General features: G+C 42.4%; 1 pseudogene; it reads left to right on the forward strand.

Moving 5' to 3' along the window:
* The first annotated feature begins 450 nt into the window (after positions 1 to 450).
* LOC101601939 lies at positions 451 to 1,463 on the forward strand (annotated as a pseudogene).
* The last annotated feature ends 5,579 nt before the right edge of the window (positions 1,464 to 7,042 follow it).

Here is a 7,042-nt window from a genome sequence, read left to right on the forward strand (position 1 = left end):
CCATTTCCACAAACAAAACCATGTACTTTATGGAAGTTTGAATGCACACCCCTACTGACTTGGGTCTTAAAATTAAACTTGTAACTTGGATCTCCAACCAGCTGGCTGGAGGAGCTGTCACTGGAGCAGATACTGGAGTCCAACCCTAAGGTGTCACTGTGGCCAGATCCGAATTAAAGCCCAAAGGTGTAAGAGAGCAGTTTGGGCTCTGGGGAATTTTTGTGCTTGCTTCTTTTTGGTGTTTGCTGGCTGGTGATGGTTTCTCTCTGCTTGGATCTGTGAAAGGGGACCAACTTATGGGAGGAAAGGTTTTATATCAGGCTTACAAATTCAGAAAAGGCAGCTGCTGCTTGTGCAGTGAGTCACAGGCTGGAGTCGCTGTGCTGCAGGGAGGGATTCTGCGCAGCCTAAGTGAATGACCCGGAGAGCACTACCTGGCTGCTGTCCACCATGGTGGTGGCCCATGGCTCACAAGCTGCCTAGCACTTCCTGCTGCTTGGCCTGCTCTGCTTGCTGCAGGTGGCTAGCCCTGCCGTGGGCTGGAATGACCCTGACAGAATGTTGTTGCGGGATGTGAAAACTCTCACCCTCCACTAAGACTGTTACACTACCTCCCAGAGGCTGGATCTGATCCCACAGCTGAAATGTATTGGTGGTACAGCTGGATGTGATTCCTATACCCCTGAAGTGATACAGTGCCAGAACAAGGCTGGGATGATTATGATGCACAGTGGGAGTGTAAGACTGATTTGGACATTGCAGACAAATATGGGAAAACTGTGGTGAGCTGTGAAGGCTATGAGTCCTCTGAAGACCAGTATGTGCTGAGAGGCTCCTGTGGCTTGGAGTATAACTTGGATTATACAGAAACTGGTCTGAAGAAGCTGAAGGAGTCTGGAAATCACCCTGGCTTCTATTTCCCTGATTATTATTATAAGTTTTACTCTACAGATTCCTGTTGTGTTGGTGGACTGGTTACCATCAGGGTCCTGCTTACTATTGCCTTTGTTGTCTATAAGATGTTCCTTAGTGATGGCCAGTGCTCACCATGTTCAGAGTACCCTCCATATTCCCATCATTACCTGTGGTTTAACAACTCAGCAGCGGGACCCCGTCCCCCAGGCTTTAAGACAGAGTTCACAGGTCCATGCGCTACTGGCCATGGTACAACTTCTGGTTTTGGGAGTGCTTTTGCAGGACAAGGGTATGAAAATTCAGGGCCAGGTTTCTGGACTGGACTGAGAACTGGGAGAATATTAGGATATCTACTTGGCAGCAGTATAACCTCAACAACCTTTTCAAACTCATGGTACCACCCATCTCACCCTCCTTCATACTCCCGCACATGGAATAGTTGCGCTTACTGCCCACTTCATGGAGGCTCTGGCACCTACTTGGCATGCTCCAACTCAGATGTGAAAACCAGAACCGCATCAGGATATGGTGGCACTAAAAGAGGATAAATTAGAAACCTGGAGGTAAACACTGGATGAAAAGTTTCTGACTTCATCACCTTCTCCTTAAAGTGCTACCCGCTAACACCTGGATAAAGGGAATACCTTAAAGTTCTGTGATATTTTGTCCTTGGATAGCTTTTTGTATCCTATTGCTTGTGGCCAAGAGTCTATATGTGACAAAATGCTTACATATTGTATGTTAGTGTAACATGCAGGTGTGTATTGTAATTTTTGAAAGTGATGGTTACTGTGAAATGCTGACCATAAAACCTGTGATGACTCAAATAAATAAATAAATAAATAACATTTAAAAAGGGGCTGGAGCGATGGCTTAGCAGTTAAGCACTTGCCTGTGAAGCCTAAGGACCCCGGTTCGAGGCTCTATTCCCCAGGACCCACATTAGCCAGATGCACAAGGGGGCACACACGTCTGGAGTTCATTTGCAGTGGCTGGAGGCCCTGGCGTGCCCATTCTCTCTCTCTCTCTCTCTCTCTCTCTCTCTCTCTCTCTCTCTCTCTCTGCCTCTTTCCCTCTCTGTTGCTCTCAAATAAATAAATAAACGTTTAAAAAATTTTAAAAAACCTGTGATGCCATAGGGAGCATTAAGAATGCAGGTTATATGGAACTAGAGACTGCTAATAGAAAAAGTTCAGCTTAGGTGATATTAATTAATGAGACCTTACCTCAGAAAAAGTTACATTGTATTTGGTATTAAAATACTTCTTGTTTGCTGTTTTCAAATGTTTAAATCAAGCTTCGATTAATCATGCTGATTTGTAGGTTTAAATCACCCTTGAACTCCTGAGGTTTGAACTATCCTGTGGTGGTGAGGTTTTGATAAGTGAGCACTGCCTTTTATAGGAAATGGTAGAAAATAAGAAAATAAGGTTGTTGTCAATGATCGAGTGCTCATAAAAATGGTTGGAATCTCCATTTCTTTATAAAATTCAAATGCTTCAACAAAAGTTCTTAAATAGCAAAAGCATGCAGTACTCTGTGGAATCTTAAATATTGTTGTAATAGTCTGTTTCAGTCTTACATTAAAATGACAATAAATAAAAAGAAAATAAAGCAAATTCAGAAAAGTTTCAATCAGGGCTAAAGAAGCTGGCTCACTTCCATAGATCTGCAGCAGAGAGACAATAACAAATAGCCACCAGTGGAACTTACCCTGGCTCTGTAAGCATGAAATACATCCCTTGTTTCCATAACTGTGTTTAGTTGAATGTTCATCCCAACAACATGGAAGTTGTCTACTACATACTTCATGACACTTTCTTTCTAGCATCTGCCATGCTTCCAAAACTAGTACCAGGTGTGAGGCATAGCCAAATTTGTAAATTCAGAGGGGAATAAGCTTTGACCTTGAAGAGAGCATACAGTTCACTAGTCTTCCTTCAAGCAACCTCCTTTAAATGGCTCATCCTCAGGGCATCATTTTTGTTGTTTCAGTACAAAGCAGTTGGCTCATCCTTAATGGTGGTAATTAACAATAATAGCCTCAGTAGCCTAAAACTGTCTTTATGCCAGTATCTTCAAACTTGCTTGAATTTTTCCTGTGATAAAATATACCTCTTATCTTTCTGTTCTATACCTTTAGCCAAGCACACCACTCCATTATTCTTAAATTCAACCTTGATCAAACTTCTGGGCATGAGCAAAAGAACTCAGCCAGCCTTTATGCCACTAGCCCAGGTTCAACAAATTTTTCTCTTTCCCCTTTAAAACTTCATAAGCCAAGCCTTCAGAGTTCACAATTCTCTCTGCATTTGGCACTTTCAAACTCTCACCAGGACATCAAGCTCTGCTTATAGTACTGCAAAGCTTCTCCAGTCTAAAGTATCAAATCCTCCCATCTTCCTCCTGGAAATAAGTTCCAAAAAACCAAAACCCACACATCAGATTCATTGCAGTAATAACCTCACTTCTTGGTATCAATTTTCTACTGCAGTTACTTTCTTGTTGTGGAGACAAACACCTGACCAGAAGCAGCTTATGGGCATGGGATGTCCCCTGCATACACCAAAGTAAAGAAGAAAGGAAGAAAGGAAAGAAGGAAGGAAGGAAGGAAGGAAGGAAGGAAGGAAGGAAGGAAGGAAGGAAGGAAGGAAAGAGAAAAAAGAAAGAAAAAGAAAAAAGATATAAGTGGATAGCAGTATGACTCAGTATGTTCTGTGTATTCAGGGTGTGAAGTCTACCAGGAAAAGAGCAGATCAAATGACTCCAGGTGACCCTGGCAGTATTTGATCAGAAAGTTCCAGACATTCATGTCTTCCCTGGCCCCAGACCACATTTACTGTTTTTTCCAGTGACTTTTTCACAACCTTATCATTCAATCAGCTCTGAACAAATGGCATTAACTTTGGAAGTTACAATCTAGGTGTTGTTAACTAAACAGCAATGAACCTATGAAAGACAGCCTAGAGCAAGTTTCCTCCTGAAATTGCTGGACACGGGCTTTGAGCAGCAATGAGAAATTCCAGCCCATGTAACCATGTTAAATTTTACCTGCTTATGTCTCCCTCCACTGAAGTTATCACCCTTGTTATCCATTTGTAATGTGTCTGGGACAGGCCATCTGTGTTGACATCACATTTATGTAGCACCCACTGGGATGTAGGAGGGCTCATCTAACATCTATTCTCAGAACACATCAGTCACCATCAGCCTTTTCCTATCTTGCTGTCCTGACTATTAGCCCAGTCACATTTGGCAATGTCAGCATGGTTTTGTCCTCTATTCTCTTCCTGATGTGGCCCATGATTGGCAAAAGGAGCACGATGCTGATCTGGAGATCAAACATGTTCTCACTAGGATGCTGAGCCAAGGGTACTCTGGCCCTAGGATGCCTGAGATCTTGGGATCTGGGACAGCCTTCTGGTTGTCTTCCTTGGATGTGTGTGGGTGTCAGTGTGATCTTCTCAGTTTTCATGGCTTCACTGTACTGAGGGTAGAGGGTGGAAACTAAGTACAGAACTATAACTTCCTGTTATTTTCTCTGACTTTTTTAACTGAGCAAAGTTTGAAATAGCCACTTCCAGAAAAGAGAACTATGTTGTTCAATCGGATGTCTCTCAAATGCCATCAAATGCAACCAGCATCTCTGCTATGCCTTGCTGTTCACAGCTGGGGAAACACAAATCAGATTTAGGAGGGCAGTGGTGGATTTTCTTCCATGTGTATTTTTTTTCTCTATTTCTTCTACTTTTTATCTATCCAAAGAAAGTAATTCATCTATTTTGGGATTGATGTATTTGAGGGTTGTATTCCAAGTAAAATGTTAAGAAAGAGTGGCAGTCATAATGAAATATTTTAGCCTATGAAAATAATTCACAAGAAATTTATACTAGGTTAGATGTTTTATTTCAAAGAAATTCCCTGCCAAGATTTCTTGAAGTGATGAACAGAGCATTGATGGTTTGACATTTGATTCAAGTCTGTCAACAGCAATACTTCAGATGTACCTGACTCCTATCCAAAACTCCCAACACATGGCCATGACTGCCCAGCAAAATAAAATAAATCCTTCACTCCTCTCCTTGGAAGCTAAGTTACAAAAACTGAAGAAATGTGTCTAGTAACTGAGCCAGTCCAATGAGACTGAGAATGGAGAAAATAAAAAGACATGTAGGTCCAACTATATGAAATTAGTTTAAAAACAAGCAAATAAGAAAACTTAGGGAATTTCTGGAAACATGGACTGTGACCTACATTGAACCCCTATGACTAATATTAGCCAATGTTGCCATTGTTAGTCTTTAAGTAGGATTACAGTGGTTTTCGAGACACGGATTTGTATACTATAGCTGCTAGAGTCTGTGCATTTTTTTCCGCTTTAAAATTTATGTTAGAAGTTTTCCCAGGCTGTAGAAATGGCTCAGTAGTTAAGAGTAATTGACGCTCAAGGGGGCTTGAGACTGCCCAAGTCTGATTCCCTGGCACCTACATTAACATCTGGATGTGGCCATGCACATCTGTTTCCCAGGCTTGCAGTGAGCAAAGACGGCAGAATCATTGAGGCTTGTTGACAAAAAAAAAAAAGGTGAAAATAGCAGCTATGAGTTGAGCGAGACTTGTTGTAAGGAAACAAGCAGATGAGTAAGAAGATGACGCCTTACACTCTCCTCTGGCCTCTGCCTATGTGTACACAAGGTCGGTGCATCTGTACACACGTCACATCGCACACTACACATACTCACAAACGCACACACACACACACACACACACACATCCAATGATAAGTAAATAAACTTCATCACTATAGCAACAGCACGAAGAGCTTTGGCTTTGGGAAACCCTGCTCAGGATTGGGTGGCCCTACAAGAGAGCCTGGTCAAAGGAGCATCCCTTCTTGGGCTTCTGCCTGTGTCCATGTGAGTACACACACCCCTTGCCTTTGGGTGGCACAGAACTCAAGGTACCATCTTGGGCACAGAAGTCCGACCATCACCAGACGATGACCCTGTGAGAGCCTCAGCCTTAACCTTCCCAGCCTCTGGAACTGTGGGAAATAACTTTCTGATCTGTGTAAATCCCCTGTCTCGGCTGGTCTGTGGCACACAAATCAAGAGCCCTGGTTCTCCTGATGCGCCAAGGTTCTCCTGTCATCGTACTGATGCCTTGTGTCGCACAGTTTTTTTACACAGGAGAGGAGACGGTGGCCAGCAGACACTGTGCGCCACTGTGGGCCCGGTGCTCCAGCTGGCGCTTCCAAACGTGACTCCACAAATCCCACCATCTGTGAAGGAGGGACTTGTGTTCCTATTACATATGAAAGATCGAGTCTCAGAAAAAAAATACCCAGGATAAGGCAACCAGTAAGATGACAGGAATTGGGTTTTGACTGCAGGATTCTCTGATTACAAAGCTCATGCTAATTTTAAAAAGAATTTTTCCACTGCCTACACTCTTTACTTTCATATTCTCCCAGACAAGTAATCACTTGGGCACAATGAAGTTCTTCTATTTAAAGTTCAAGTAAGTTTGGCCCCCCTAAGAGTTGGTCTTTCCTATAGAGGATCCCCAAATAAGTTAAAACCCTTGCAGAAAAGAATTTTGAATTGTTTATGACATGTTGGATAGGGATAAGGTTTTGATAAGTATTTTAAAATGTTAGCAGCTTTAGGAATTTTTACTCTGAAGTAATGTCATAAACAATATCATTTCCAAATTTTTGTTGCAGCTGACATATACAAACAAAAATTGTACATACTTATGGGGTGTCATGTGACATTTCAGTACATGTATACATTATGTAATGTAAAAATCAAAATAAATAGGGCTGGAGAGATGCCTCAGCAGTTAAGGCACTTGCCCACAAAGCCTAATGACCTGGGTTTGATTCCCCACTACCCACGAAAAGCCAGATGAGCAAGGCAGCGCATACATCTAGAGTTCATTTGCAGTGGCTAGAGGCCCTGGCGTGCCTGTACAAACACACACACTCTCTCTCTCTCTCTCTCTCTCTCTCTCTCCCTCTGGATCTCTTGGTTTGTAAATAAATCAAACACACCAAACTACTTGCACAAGGGCTAAAGAATCCATGTACTTACGTTCCATGAAGAAAGCCACACCTGTGTTAAAG

Source organism: Jaculus jaculus, chromosome 3, assembly GCF_020740685.1.
Source record: "Jaculus jaculus isolate mJacJac1 chromosome 3, mJacJac1.mat.Y.cur, whole genome shotgun sequence".
Taxonomy (NCBI): Eukaryota; Metazoa; Chordata; class Mammalia; order Rodentia; family Dipodidae; genus Jaculus; species Jaculus jaculus.